Source organism: Pseudophryne corroboree, chromosome 11, assembly GCF_028390025.1.
Source record: "Pseudophryne corroboree isolate aPseCor3 chromosome 11, aPseCor3.hap2, whole genome shotgun sequence".
Classification (NCBI taxonomy): domain Eukaryota; kingdom Metazoa; phylum Chordata; class Amphibia; order Anura; family Myobatrachidae; genus Pseudophryne; species Pseudophryne corroboree.
This window is the reverse complement of record NC_086454.1, coordinates 303,646,922-303,663,013: the sequence shown is the minus strand read 5'-3', so window position 1 is coordinate 303,663,013 and position 16,092 is coordinate 303,646,922. Positions and strand designations below refer to the sequence as shown.

General features: G+C 49.9%; 1 protein-coding gene across 8 annotated transcripts in view; it reads right to left on the bottom strand.

Moving 5' to 3' along the window:
* Window positions 1–16,092, bottom strand: part of TERB1 (telomere repeat binding bouquet formation protein 1) — a 569,128-nt gene that overhangs the window by 365,847 nt on the left and 187,189 nt on the right. The gene's annotated exons all lie outside the window — the stretch shown is intronic.

The following is a 16,092-nucleotide window of genomic DNA, read 5'->3' as shown; positions in this document are numbered from 1 at the left end:
ACTGGAGGTGTACGGTGAGTAATTACTTCGTTGGAAAGCGGCCCCCCATCTAAGCCGTGCATGGTGATACATCTATCTAACGGTAAATGTGGAATGCCTAAGGCCTTAGCCCAAGTTAAATCCATAAAGTTTCCTGCAGCTCCACTGTCGACAAAGGCAGCCACTAATGAACTGAGGCTGCCAAAGGAAACCTTAACAGGGACTAATAGAGAGTTGTTTGAGGAGATAAGCTGCAGACCTAAGTGAACCCCCCTCACAATTCACCTGGTCAGAGCGTTTCCCGACTTGTTCGGGCAGTTACGAGCAAAATGTCCCTTACCACCACAGTACAAACAAAGACCGGAATTTTGTCTTCTGGTTCTTTCCTCAGGAGACAGCCGGGAGAGACCCATCTGCATGGGCTCCTCGACGTCCTCTGGGAAGGTATAAACACAAGGACTAGGCCTTACAGTTGTTCCTCTTTCAGCCCTCCGCTCTCGGAGACGACGATCAATTTTTATAGCAAGCTCCATGAGTTTATCGAGAGTCTCAGGAGCGGGGTACTGGAGGAGACTGTCTTTAATGAAATCAGATAAACCGAGGCGAAACTGACTGCGCAGGGCCGGGTCATTCCAGCCACAGTTGTTCGACCAACGGCGAAACTCGGTACAATAAACCTCCGCTGGATTTCTACCTTGTTTGAGAGCGCGCAGATGACTCTCAGCTGATGCCTCTCTATCTGGGTCATCATACAAGAGCCCTAATGATTTAAAAAAGGCGTCTACAGATAACAACGCAGGATCCTCAGCTTTTAAACCAAACGCCCAGGTCTGAGGATCACCCTGGAGTAATGAAATAATAATCCCAACCCGCTGGGATTCAGTACCAGAGGATGCAGGTCTTAAACGAAAATATAGTGTCACGAACCGGTCTCTCACCTTTGCGGGTTCTAGGGGTCATCCGTTGCCAGTGCGGTTGCTCGCGGTGCTGTGCGCCCGTGTGGGGACGCGGCGTGATCAGTGGCACAGGTAATGCAGAGTCTGGGAACTGGGAGTGCGGGGACCAAATGGCCTAAGGCACTGCGGTGTGTCTGCTGTATAGGAGGTGGCCATGTTGAAGACCAAATAGGTAATACAGAGCACTTGTGAAAACACCTGTGGGCAGGTGTAAGCCAATCCCGTGCTTGTGCTGCCTAGGCTGGGATTATGTTACTCTGGGCCAGTGCTTTGTTGTATCAACGCTGTGCTCTAGCTCTGAGCTCTCTCCGTGCATTCCTGTGTAATTCCCGTGGTCCAGATATCGCCTCCGTTCCCAGAGGTCCGTCTGCAGCCTTCACTGCTAAAAGATCCACCGGCTCTCCGCTGTGCTGTCAGTTAATTGCACACCTACTGGAAACAGTTGGATTCATAGAGTCTTGCATGAGGTTACCTTGTCTGCCTGTTTTCAACCTTACAAAGTTTGGAGGATTCCACTACCCTCAGCTGTTCATTTGTTCTACTCTGCATTTAACCCATTCATCACCTTGTCATCTGCTACAGTTTCACAGTGATCTCCGGAACCCGCAAGTAACCCAATTCAGTACTTTTATTTTCTATGTTACCATAACAAGGATAATTCTTCACAGTCTCTCAGTTAACTCTCAAAACTTCATTGCAAATCCTTACAGTTATTTCTTCATGTCTGCATTACCCAGTTAAACACATTCTGCAGTTCAGCATCAAAGCTTGTTTATATTTGGACAATTCAACATTTATTCATCAGCTTGTTTCATATACAGTTCCATGAACATTTCTTTTATTTGTCTTTGAGATTTATCCTGCATATTATTTCTGCCATTCCTGCAATACTTCAGTATAATATGATGATTAACAACTTGTCATTCAACTCTTTACTGAATTGTTATTTTTAATAAATATATGAAACGGAACTTTCTTCGTCCTCCCTGCTTCCATTTCCCACCAGCACCTACACCTGTGGTTGGTTCAGGGTTAACGGATTCACAAAAACACCCGGGCCTGACATATAGCTTACAAGCTTCTTTAAAATTAAAAAAATCCTTTCTGTCACCGGAAAAACGGTCGGGTAAATGCATCTTTGGTTCTGGGACTACCCTTGGGGAGGCTCGCAAAAGATCTTCCTGCGATCTCACCCGAAGAGAAAGATCCTGAACCATCTGAGTAAGTTCTTGCATCTGGTTGACTAAGAGCTGACCGGGATTTGGTCCTAAACCTGTCGGATTCATGAGGCCGATAAACTCTCACAAAAACAGAATGAGAAAAAAAATTAAACCCCCTTTAATTTTAAGTTTTGTGGGCCGGTTATAATGTTATGATTCCAATACTCTGGTCTGGGGAGATCTTATAGCAAGGATCTGAGTACTGGAACGTAATGCTGGGAAAGAGAGTGGGAACGGGAATAGCCCCTGGCGCCCTATCTCCGTTGTCTCGCCCGTGCTGTCAGAACTCTCTTGCGAGACTATGGTTGCTTGAGCCCATGGCAGCCGCGTTTGAAGGGCGGATTACGTCTGCCCAACTCCGATGCCCCCTCAGGTCTTAATGGGAGACAAAGAGAGATCCGAGACAGGGTGATAACAAGGGGCCCTCTAACTAAACAACAAAGCCAGGGGCTACAAACTAACCTAAAACTAGAGTATGTGCGGAAAACCGCCAGGGAAAAGGACAACCAAAATACCCACTTGTCCACTCTCCTACCCGGCACCGCCGAGTTCCGGAGAGGACTGTGGAAGCGGAAACCTCCGCAAATGCTCCAAAACAGAATACAAAATAAAGCGACCTAGGCCGCAGCACGCGGCAGAGCCGCCACTCACGAAACCACACGAGATCCTCTAGCGACCGTTGCGGGTAAATGAGGACCAGAAGACTCCTTGGGATGAGATGACAAACACCAAGATTCAGAGACTCTGAGGACAGGAATGACCGTACACAGCAGAACTGGAACAGACGTTCAGCAAACCAAAGCAGCATGCAGGAAGCTATAACCGGCGTCTGTGTGAGGCACTGAGAAGGCTTAAAACCTTGAATCCTCCAATCAGGGTTTCAGAGCCTGATTAACATAAATGTCGTGCAGCTGCCTTGCTGCACGACCAGAAAACATGTGTCTTTAATTAACTGATCGACCCTGCAACGGGGAACGCGGTCCGCCCGTGGCGTCCCCGTTGCTAGGGTCCTGGCGGCTCGGCGCGCCCGGCGTCCTAGTGTTGCTAGGGAGCCGGCGGCGAAGAGAACTCGGACCGCGGCGCCTAACAATGGTATACTGTACTTTGTAATATATATTGAATCCATATCCTTTTAATAGCAAATATATACTTCAATGAGCATTGGAACTCAGATAATGTGTGGGTGTATTGTTTTCTCTTATGGGATGCAGTGTTTTGCGATGTACAGCGCACTTTTATTGTATATGGTAATTAGATGCGCCTGTCGTCTGCAATATATATTAGAGCGGGCATTTTAAATATTTGTGAGAAATCAATTTGGCATTCTTAGTAGAGGCCGGGGAGGACTTCTGTTCCTGGGAACTAACTGTGTTGTGCAGCTTTTTTCCTCTGCCCTTACCTCTGGCAAGAAAGGACGCACCTCGTACTTTCTTGTTTCTCTGTGATTGAAAGGACTGCATTTGATAATGTGGTGCTTTCTTAGGCTGTGAGGGAATATAAGGCAAAAAAATAAGATTTTACTCACCGGTAAATCTATTTCTCGTAGTCCGTAGTGGATGCTGGGGACTCCGTAAGGACCATGGGGAATAGACGGGCTCCGCAGGAGACTGGGCACTCTAAGAAAGATTTAGTACTACTGGTGTGCACTGGCTCCTCCCTCTATGCCCCTCCTTCAGACCTCAGTTAAGGAAACTGTGCCCGGAAGAGCTGACATTACAAGGAAAGGATTTTGGAATCCAGGGTAAGACTCATACCAGCCACACCAATCACACCGTATAACTTGTGATAACATACCCAGTTAACAGTATGAACAACAACCAAGCATCAACCACAGATGCCAACATAACATAACCCTTTATTAAGCAATAACTATATACACGTATTGCAGAAAGTCCGCACTTGGGACGGGCGCCCAGCATCCACTACGGACTACGAGAAATAGATTTACCGGTGAGTAAAATCTTATTTTCTCTAACGTCCTAGTGGATGCTGGGGACTCCGTAAGGACCATGGGGATTATACCAAAGCTCCCAAACGGGCGGGAGAGTGCGGATGACTCTGCAGCACCGAATGGGCAAACACAAGGTCCTCCTCAGCCAGGGAATCAAACTTGTAGAATTTTGCAAAAGTGTTTGATCCTGACCAAGTAGCTGCTCGGCAAAGCTGTAATGCCGAGACCCCTCGGGCAGCCGCCCAAGAAGAGCCCACTTTCCTTGTGGAATGGGCTTTTACTGATTTTGGATGCGGCAATCCAGCCGCAGAATGAGCCTGCTGAATCGTGTTACAGATCCAGCGAGCAATAGTTTGCTTTGAAGCAGGAGCACCCAGCTTGTTGGATGCATACAGGAAAAACAGCGAGTCAGTTTTCCTGACTCCAGCCGTTCTGGCTACATAAACCTTCAAAGCCCTGACTACATCTAGTAACTTGGCATCCTCCAAGTCACGAGTAGCCGCAGGCACCACAATAGGTTGGTTCAAATGAAAAGATGACACCACTTTTGGCAGAAATTGCGGACGAGTCCGTAATTCTGCCCTGTCCATATGGAAAACCAGATAGGGGCTTTTATGTGACAAAGCCGCCAATTCTGACACACGCCTAGCCGAAGCTAAGGCCAATAGCATGACCACCTTCCACGTGAGATATTTTAACTCCGCGGTTTTAAGTGGCTCAAACCAGTGTGATTTCAGGAAACTCAACACCACGTTAAGATCCCAAGGTGCCACTGGTGGCACAAAAAGGGGATGAATATGCAGCACTCCCTTTACAAATGTCTGAACTTCAGGAAGAGAAGCCAGTTCCTTTTGAAAGAAAATGGATAGGGCTGAAATCTGGACCTTAATGGACCCCAATTTTAAGCCCAAAGTCACTCCAGACTGTAGGAAGTGAAGGAAACGGCCCAGCTGGAATTCCTCTGTAGGGGCATTCCTGGCCTCACACCAAGCAACATATTTTCGCCATATACGGTGATAATGTTTAGCCGTCACGTCCTTCCTAGCCTTTATTAGCGTAGGAATAACCTCATCCGGAATGCCTTTTTCTGCTAGGATCCGGCGTTCAACCGCCATGCCGTCAAACGCAGCCGCGGTAAGTCTTGGAACAGACAGGGCCCCTGTTGCAACAGATCCTGTCTGAGAGGCAGAGGCCATGGGTCCTCTGTGAGCATTTCTTGCAGTTCCGGATACCAAGTCCTTCTTGGCCAATCCGGAACAATGAGTATTGTTCTCACTCCTCTTTTTCTTATGATTCTCAGCACCTTGGGTATGAGAGGAAGAGGAGGAAACACATAAACCGACTGGAACACCCACGGTGTCACTAGTGCGTCCACAGCTATCACCTGAGGGTCTCTTGACCTGGCGCAATACATTTGTAGCTTTTTGTTGAGGCGGGATGCCATCATGTCCACCTGTGGCAGTTCCCAACCACTTGTAATCTGTGTAAAGACTTCTTGATGAAGTCCCCACTCTCCCGGGTGGAGGTCGTGCCTGCTGAGGAAGTCTGCTTCCCAGTTGTCCACCCCCGGAATGAACACTGCTGACAGTGCTTTTACGTGATTCTCCGCCCAGCGAAGAATTCTGGTGGCTTCCGCCATCGCCACCCTGCTCCTTGTGCCGTCTTGGCGGTTTACATGAGCCACTGCGGTGATGTTGTCTGACTGAATCAGCACCGGTTGGTTGCGAAGCAGAGGCTCCGCTTGACTTAGGGCGTTGTATATGGCCCTTAGTTCCAGGATATTGATGTGCAGACAAGTCTCCTGACTTGACCACAGACCCTGGAAATTTCTTCCCTGTCTGACTGCCCCCCACCCTCGGAGGCTTGCATCCGTTGTCACCAGGACCCAGTCCTGAATGCCGAACCTGCGGCCCTCGAGAAGGCGAGCACTCTGCAGCCACCACAGAAGAGACACCTTGGCCCTGGGGGATAGGGTGATCAGCCGCTGCATCTGAAGATGCGATCCGGATCACTTGTCCAACAGATCCCCCTGAAAGGTCCTCGCATGGAACCTGCCGAAGGGACTGGCTTCGTATGACGCCACCATCTTTCCCAGGACTCGCGTGCATTGATGCACCGACACCTGTTTGGGTTTTAAGAGGTCTCTGACCAGAGTCACGAGCTCCTGAGCCTTCTCCGCCGGGAGAAAAACTTTCTTCTGGTCTGTGTCCAGAATCATGCCCAGGAAGGGCAGACGCGTCGTAGGAATCAGCTGCGACTTTGGAATATTCAGAATCCAGCCGTGCTGTTGCAACACTTCCTGAGAGTGTGCTACGCTGATCAGCAACTGCTCTCTGGACCTCGCCTTTATGAGGAGATCGTCCAAGTATGGGATAATTGTGACTCCTTGCTTTCGCAGAAGCACCATCATTTCTGCCATTACCTTGGTAAATATTTTCGGTGCCGTGGACAGACCAAACGGCAACGTCTGGAATTGGTAATGACAGTCCTGTACCACAAATCTGAGGTACTCCTGATGAGGTTGATAAATGTGGACATGCAGGTAAGCATCCTTTATGTCCAGAGACACCATAAAATCCCCCTCTTCCAGGCTTGCAATGACCGCTCTCAGCGATTCCATCTTGAACTTGAACCTTTTCAGGTATATGTTCAGGGATTTTAAATTCAATATGGGTCTGACCGAACAGTCCGGTTTCGGTACCACAACATGGTCGAATAATAACCCTTTCCTTGTTGAAGGAGGGGAACCTTGACCACCACCTGCTGAAGATACAATCTGTGAATTGCAGTTAACACTGTTTCCCTCTCGTGGGGGGAAGCCGGCAGGACCGTCGGTGAGGGGGCATCTTCTCAAAGTCCAGCTTGCATCCCTGAGACACAATATCTATTGCCCAGGGATCTAACAGGGAGTGAACCCACTTGTGGCTGAACTTACGCAGGCGTGCCCCCACCGGGCCTAGCTCCGCCTGTGGAGCCCCAGCGACATGCAATGGATTTTAGTAGAGGTTGGGGAGGACTTCTGTTCCTGGGACCTAGCTGTGTTGTGCAGCTTCTTTCCTCTGCCCCCGCCTTCTTTGTTCTAAAGGCTGCATTTGATAATGTCGTGCTTTCCTAGGCTGTGCAGGAATATAAGGCAAATTATCAGAATTACCAGCTATAGCTGTGGAGACCAGGTCCGAGAATCCTTCTCCACACAATCCTCAGCCTTCCATATGCCTCTTAAGTCGGCATCATCTGTCCATTGCATATTCTACAGGACACGTCAAGCAGAAATCGACATAGCTTTGTCTCTAGGACCCAGTATACTCATGTCTCTTTGGGCATGTTTTATATATATATATATATATATATATATATATATATATATATCTCTCTCTTAAGACAGCATCTTTAATATATATATATCTCTATATATACATATATCTATATATATATATATCTACATACTAGGGTCTCAATCTCTGCTGATAAGGTACCTGTCCACGCTGCCACAGCGCTATAAACCCATGCCGACACAATCGCCGGTCTGAGTAGTGTACCAGAATGTGCACGCTATCTGCAGGAATAGCTGACAGGGCTACCTTTTGGGCAAACGTGACACCCTAGGGGAAGATTCCCATCGTATCCTGGCCCTAGTGTGGAAAGGATACTGCCTGAGAATTCTTTGTGGGAAACTGCAGTCTCTGGTCTGGAGATTCCCGCTCTTTTCCATCATGAGAGGAGGGAAATTTACCTCAGCTTTCTTCCCCTTAAACATGTGTACCCTTGTGTCAGGGACAGATGAGTCATCAGTGATATGCAAATCATCTTTTATTACAATAATCATATATTGAATACTTTTCTGCCATTTTGGCTGTAACTTTGCATTATCGTAGTCGACACTGGAGTCAATCTCCGTGTCGACATCAGTGTTTGTTATTTTGGATAGTGAGCCTTGAGAGACACTGAAGGTCTCTGCGACAGAGGGACAGACATGGGTAGATTTCCTGTCTGTTCTCTAATCTTTTGTGCAATAAATTCACCTCAGCACTTACACATATCCAAACAGGTGTCGGCGTTGTCGACGGAGACACCCTCTCACACACATATTAGCTCCATCTCCTCCTTAGGGGAGCCTTTTACCTCAGACATGTCGACACACACGTACCGACACACCACACACACAGGGGATGCTCTATTTGAAGACAGTTCCCCCACAAGGCCCTTTGGAGAGACAGAGAGAGAGTATGCCAGCACACACCCCAGCGCTATATGACCCAGGAATCACACAGTAACTTAGTGTTAACCCAGTAGCTGCTGTATATATTGTTTTTACGCCAAATTTATGTGCCCCCCCTCTCTTTTCACCCTCTTCTATCGTGCTTCTGCAGGGGAGAGCCTGGGGAGCTTCCTCTCAGCGGAGCTGTGGAGAGAAAATGGAGCTGGTGAGTGCTGAGGAAGAAGCCCCGCCCCCTCAGCGGCGGGCTTCTGTCCCGCGATTTTGTGTAAAATAACGGCGGGGGCTCATGCATATTACAGTGCCTGCGCCCTGCACCCTACAGTGACCGGAGTGTGTGGGTTAGTGTGGGAGCAATGGCGCACAGCAGCAGTGCTGTGCGCTACCTCATATGAAGACAGGAGTCTTCTGCCACCGATTTTGACGTCTTCTTGCTTCAACCCGCCGGCTTCTGTCTTCTGGCTCTGCGAGGGGGGCGGCGGCGCGGCTCCGGGAACGGACGACCAAGGTTAAGTTCCTGTGTTCGATCCCTCTGGAGCTAATGGTGTCCAGTAGCCTAAGAAGCGCAACCTAGCCGCAGTTAGTAGGTTTGCTTCTCTCCCCTCAGTCCCACGTAGCAGAGAGTCTGCTGCCAGCAGAAGCTCTCTGAAAATAAAAAACCTAACTAAAATACTTTCTTAATAGCAAGCTCAGGAGAGCTCACTAAAATGCACCCAGCTCCTTCCGGGCACAGATTCTAACTGAGGTCTGGAGGAGGGGCATAGAGGGAGGAGCTAGTGCACACCAGTAGTACTAAATCTTTGTTAGAGTGCCCAGTCTCCTGCGGAGCTCGTCTATTCCCCATGGTCCTTACGGAGTCCCCAGCATCCACTAGGACGTTAGAGAAATTAGATTTACCAGCTGTAGCTGTGGAGACCAGGTCCGAGAGACCTTCTCCAAACAATTCCTCACCCTTGTAAGGTAAAACCTCCATATGCCTCTTTGAGTCGGCATCACCTGTCCATTGCCGGGTCCATAGGACTCGCCTAGCAGAAATTGACATAGCATTGATTCTAGAACCCAGTAGACTAATGTCTCTTTGAGCATCTCTCATATATAGGACAGCATCTTTTATATGCCCTAGGGTCAATAAAATGGTATCCTTATCGGGCGTGGCCAGGACGTTAACCTGAGTGGACATCTTGGGCTGGAGCTCCTACCTTTCAGGACTCCAACGTACTGAATAGGGCGCCCAGTATACCCTCCAGCAACCCCCACTGAGCCCTGGTGACCTGCTGACGGCGGTGGGCTGCCTGGTGAGAGGTCCCGCAGCGCTAAAGGACCATTCCCGCTGCCGCGGGTTTAACGGCCTATTAGACCTCCAGAGCCCGGGACCTCGAGTTCGGAGGCACCCCGGTGGTGGGCTCCAGGATCCGTTCGCGACCGCGACGGACCACGGCGGACCTTCTGTGGACCCCCCACACACCCTCTACCCTACGGAGACTCTCCATCAGACCCCTGGAGACCCCCTCCGGAGCCTGAAATGACGGAAGGTGCGCGCGCTTGGTCCCGCTGTGCGCACCGAAAGCTTCTTGCCGGAGACGCTGGTGGCTTACTCTCCCACGTTGTGCCGCCTCGCACCCGCGGCCTCACTGCGGACCCTGTACCTGACGCGCAGGACAACCCGGGCGTCCCGGAGGACTGAGGCCCAGTCTCCCACCCTCGATTTCCGCAGCATTCAGCACAGACCTCCTGCGGCCCTGCACTCAGACGCTGCACGGTCCAGAGGGCTTCATCTTGTCCTACACCTCACCTGAGGCTGCCCTCATTGGACGAGGAGACCCCTCCACGTCTGGTATCCGGTGCTCTGACAGATCAGCGATTTCAGTGAGGTGAGCTGCCTTTAACTTCTTATACACAGTGGCCATCTTACTCTCCCGTATGTGGAAGGGCACCTTACTGGCGACCATAAAGCTCTATGGTGGAGCCCTCTGACAAGCTGCCAGACCCCTTGTGCATATACTCCCCCCTGGGCTTATACAAGATTGCTGACGTGGCACCGAGTTTCTCTCCCTCTGCCCCTTGGGATGCTGGGGTCCCTCCTATCTCTACACCTCCACACATCAGAGGACCGCTGGGCTCCGACTAACTCTGGGCCCCCGGGAGGTGGGAGCCACCGCTGGCCGGGCCTCTAATACTCCCTGGATAGCCCCGCCGTGATGTCCACGTGAAACACCTTTATCTCTCTGCAAGGCATTAGGCTCTACCCCGTCCGCTTCACAGTATTTTCTGTACATCTATACTTTGCTGCCCTGAAACATAGTGAACATGTCTAACAGAAACCGTAAAGCTCCCCCCGGGAGACTCCTCGTCATTCTTTGGCCCTAAACGGGGCAAAAATACGAATCAACACCCGGCTTTGCCTGGGACCCTACAGGATACGGGATCCTCCCCGTCCAGATCTGACTCGGCCCTCACGGTTGACGCGGATCCCTATGACTCCTTGGTACAGAGGATTGCGACCACATTCAGAGTTGAACTACGTGCAGCCGTTCAGGAACTTAGGAGGTCATTCCGAGTCGTTCGCTCGGAAAATTTCTTCGCATCGCAGCGTTTTTCCGCTTAGTGCGCATGCGCAATGTCCGCACTGCGACTGCGCCAAGTAAATTTGCTATGAAGTTTGGATTTTTACTCACCGCTTTTTCCTCGCTCAGGCGATCGTAGTGTGATTGACAGGAAATGGGTGTTACTGGGCGGAAACAGGCCGTTTTATGGGCGTGTGGGAAAAAACGCTACCGTTTCCGGAAAAAACGCGGGAGTGTCTGGAGAAACGGAGGAGTGTCTGGGCGAACGCTGGGTGTGTTTGTGACGTCAAACCAGGAACGACAAGCACTGAACTGATCGCAGATGCCGAGTAAGTCTGAAGCTACTCTGAAACTGCTAAGAAGTTTGTAATCGCAAAATTGCGAATACGTCGTTCGCAATTTTAGGATGCTAAGATTCACTCCCAGTAGGCGGCGGCTTAGCGTGAGCAACTCTGCTAAAATCGCCTTGCGAGCGAACAACTCGGAATGACCTCCTTAAAACAGAGATATCCTCCCTGGGCTCTCGCACTGACGCTTTAGAACGTAAGACTTATGATATTTGTAATTATCAAGATGTGGTTACTCAGGAAATCTCGGAACTGCTGTCGGAGGGTGATCTCATGCGCGAGCAGGTCGAGGACCTGGAGAATCGCTCGCGCAGAAACAATTTGCGAATACGCAACGTACCAGAGTCGATAGACACTCCTACGCTACCTGTATATCTCCTGGGCCTCTTTCAACAACTCCTCCCGGATCTCTCGGAGGACCAATTCTTGCTGGATAGAGCACATAGAGCTCTCCGTGCAAAACCACCCCCAGACCAACCTCCGAGAGGCATTGTCCTCCGCATGCACTTCTTCCACATCAAGACTAAAGTGCTCAACGTTTGCCGAGGCACCCCTGCTATCCCATATAAGGGATCAAATCTCCTCAATTTTCAAGACCTGGCACCCTCCACACTCAAAAAACGGAGGGAAATGCTACCTGTTACTAAGGCCCTACAGAACCGTCAGATTCTGTATAGATGGGGATTTCCGTTTGCCCTACAGTTCACCTTCAACGGTCGAAACCACTCTGTTAAGAACCCCGACGATGGTTTGTCGGCCCTGAGACGACTGGGGCTCTTCTCGACCTCTCCTCCTGCATCGTCCCCAGACTCCCCTGAGGATCCGAAGTCGAGACCGCCCCCACGTGCCGAATGGTCGACCGCCCGCTGATCACACTACCCGATCTCAAGACTCAGGTTTTTGTTACAAGGACTTACAGAATGTTTTTTATTATTTCCAAGTTAATGTTATAGAGATGTTATCTGTTTTCCTGTTCACATTGTGGATGTGTCTGTTGCCTGGACTCCCTGGGCGACGGCGCGGGGCTCCCCTTATACGCCCTTGCAGCCTACCTCCCCGACGCACTGCCCCACCGACTATGCGATAACACTGTACAAATGCCCCGGGATTGCTCCGGTTCGCTGCCCGACGATGCTGCGATTACCTCTGTTGATGATAATTGTCTATCTCTAATAACTGTTTTACGTTTATGTCCTTTTATGTTCGTAAGTTAAACTGTGATAATCTAACCTAGCACACTAGGGTATTGTTCATTCCCTTGCTGGGATCATGCTATTACTGGAACGGTCCCTCCCTAGCTACAGTACATTCATACCCTATCTAAAAGATAGTATGGTATTCCCCTACTTGCCTTGCAGACCCCCCCCCCATGCTCGCGTTATTGACCCCTGCCTTATTGTTAATCAGGATGATTGACAGTTGGCGCGCCCCTGTTCACCTCCTGGCCTCGCCCCCACAACACCAGACCTCCCTCCCATACGGATGGGGTCCATTGGTGGTGTTGTATGTCGTGTCCCTAGGACTGCGACCTTTTTCGGATACTCGGTTGGCCGCACGGCCTCCGCTCCTCTTGTTTCTCTCCCCTAACTTCTCCCACCCCACTTACACCCCCCTGCTCAGCTTTGCACCACACCCTTGGGGGTCAGACCCCCCTTGAGCCGAGTCTGGCTCTGGAATCCCCCATGACTCTTAATATTGTATCCCTGAATGTCAACGGGCTCAACTCCCCCCAAAAACGTACTATGGCCATCCAATTTTTAAAAAAACAGAAAGCTGACATAATTCTTTTGCAAGAAACACACTTTAAAACTGTACCCTGACCTCGAGAGCTTACCCTCAGGCCTTCTATTCCACTACTGCCCAAAAAAATGTAAGGGTACTGCCATCCTGCTTCACGCCTCACTCCATTACGCTATTGAGAGCTCTTTTTCAGATCCTAAGGGTCGCTTCAATATCGTTGTCTTACAACTCGGGGACTCCTTTTTAACTATAGCCTCGATTTACTCCCCTAATATGGAGCAGGGTGCCTTCCACAACGATTTCCGCTCCCAGCTTGATAAACTAACGAAAGGACGTGTGATCATTGGTGGAGACTTTAATGCTGTACCTGATTTAGTATGGGACCGCACCCAATCTCGTATCCCTAGCCCACTGACAGTTAGGGAATCCAGACGATTAGCTGACTACATAACGTCCTCGGGATATTACGATGCTTGGAGGGTACTGTACCCGTATGAACGCACGTACACTCATTACTCAGTTCCCCATGATCTTCACTCTAGACTTGACCTTTTTCTAGTAGACTCCTCCACTGTACGGGGCTTGATTAGGGCCTCGGTATCCCCTGTAGTGTGGTCGGATCACTTAGTGGTGTCCTTGACCATTGACTCCTCCCCCACGCCCCCCACAACTTTCCGTTGGAGACTGAACTCTGCTCTCCTTCTGAAAAAGGACTATCTCGTCCAGACTACTGAAGTCCTGAAAGAATTCTTCGCCTTGAATGCCACGGACGAGATTTCGCCTGCAATAGTATGGGAAGCACATAAAGCCTCCATCCGAGGTCACTTTATATCTCTAGCTAAAGCCCAAAAATTGAAGGATCGCCGGGCAGTTGCGGATCTTGAGAACCAAATCAAAGAGCTAACGACCCGGCACCAACAGACGCCCAAACGCTCAATATATAGCAAACTCCTGGCTCTTAAAGGCCAACTATATCAAATATTGTCTGCCAAAGCCGCTAAGACCATGCGATGGTTACAACATAAGTTCTACTCTAAGGGTGACAAAGCTGACTCCCTCTTGGCCTCCCGCCTACGTGCCCGCAAACAGAGGAACAGGATCCTCTCACTAAAAGACCAACATCACAAGCTGACCTATGACCCTCAGCAAATAGCCCACTGTTTCAAGAGGTATTACCAATCCCTGTATAATCTGCCTTCGCCAGGCGACCCCGCTAGTTTGCAAGAACACATAGACAACTTCCTCTCTTCCTGCCCTCTCCCGGTACTTTCGAAACAACAGATAGATTTACTCAATGAGGAGATCTCTGTGGAGGAAGTTGATGTCACAATCAAATCATTACGGAATGCCTCAGCTCCGGATGGACTACCGGCTCTATACTATAAGAAGTTTAGTGGAACGTTGATCCCGGCCCTGACAGAGTTGTTCAATGCGATTTTAGCGGGTACACCCTTCGATAGCTCCACTACTAGAGCAGAAATAGTCGTCATACCGAAGCCGGGCCGCGACCTCACGGAATGTAGCAGCTATCGCCCAATATCGCTGCTGAATTCTGATTTGAAATTATTTGCAAAAATACTTGCTAACCGTCTTGCGGGGATGATCGCTTCCTTGGTTCACCCGGACCAGGTTGGGTTTATCCCTGGCAGACAGGCCTTTGACAATATTAGACGGGCAATCGATACCCTGCACTTTGCCGACTCTTCTGGAATCCCCTCCCTAGCGATGGGACTAGACGCTGAAAAAGCGTTCGACCGCATATCATGGGTATATATGGATTGCACCCTCCGACGCTTTGGTCTTTCGGGCCGTTACCTCACGGGCGTAGAATCCCTTTACGCTTCCCCGTCAGCTTGTGTCCTAGTGAATGGTCTACTATCCCCCCCATTCTCGATTGCGAATGGCACGAGGCAGGGCTGTCCTTTGTCACCCTTAATATTCGCTCTAATGATGGAGCCTCTGGCGTCGGGGATCCGCAGCTGCCCGGATATCTCGGGGATCACAGTAGGCTCCTCTCAATTCAAGATCTCTCTATATGCAGACGATATTTTGCTCACTCTCTCGAACCCGCATATCTCTCTCCCAAATCTTTTCAAAATTATACAGGAGTTTAGTGCTATTTCCAATTTTAAGGTCAACGCTGCCAAGACAGAGGTACTGGACTTTCACTTACAAGCCCCGCAGAAAGCCTCCCTATGCAACAACTTCAAATTTGAGTGGAAAAAATCCCGCTTGAAATACCTTGGCGTATACCTCACCAGACAGTACTCCCAATTATATACAGCCAACTACCCTGGGTTGATTCATAGCATTGCTGATGATCTCCAGAGATGGTCGGGTCAGTTCATTTCATGGTCTGGCCGAGCCAACGCTCTGAAAATGAACGCCCTGCCTCGCCTCTTATACCTCTTTCAGGCGCTCCCGGTGCGGATCCCCTCACAAGTGTTCTCGGATTTGCAGAAGAAATTCTCTCACTTCCTGTGGTCAGGCAAAAGGCCCCGGGTTCGATTTAAAACGCTCTATAACAGGGCCAGGGAGGGTGGACTTGGAGTGCCCAACATTAAATTGTATTATTATGCGGCCCATCTATCTCAGGCCGTCCTCTGGCACTCGCACACATCTTCCCGTAGATGGGTTCAATTGGAATCCGAACTTGTTCGTGTGCGCTCCATCTCCACCCTTCTTTGGATCCCTCGATCACACAGACCCCCTGAATACACTAACTTCCCATCCATATCATTCACCATCTCGCTATGGGATAGGCTCACTAAGAGCTTTGCTCTATTATCCTCCCCTCCCGCTCTTGCACCCCTTTGGGACAACCCACTGTTCGCTGGTGGTCGGACCTCGCATGCCTTCCAGCACTGGTGGGCCTGTGATCTCCTGTTCATCAACGATATTGCACTGTCACGCTCTTTCCCCACCTTCTCAGATCTACAGAGTCGATATGGACTCCCTCCACAATGTTTCTACCAATACCTGCAATTACGTAGTTTTCACATAGCATTTCTCCAATCACATAGCTCTATGTCCCGATTCCCTCTAGAATCATTATGCTTCCTTCGTTCCCCCTCTAAGGGCCTGTTGTCATCGATATATCGCCTCATGCTTACTCATAA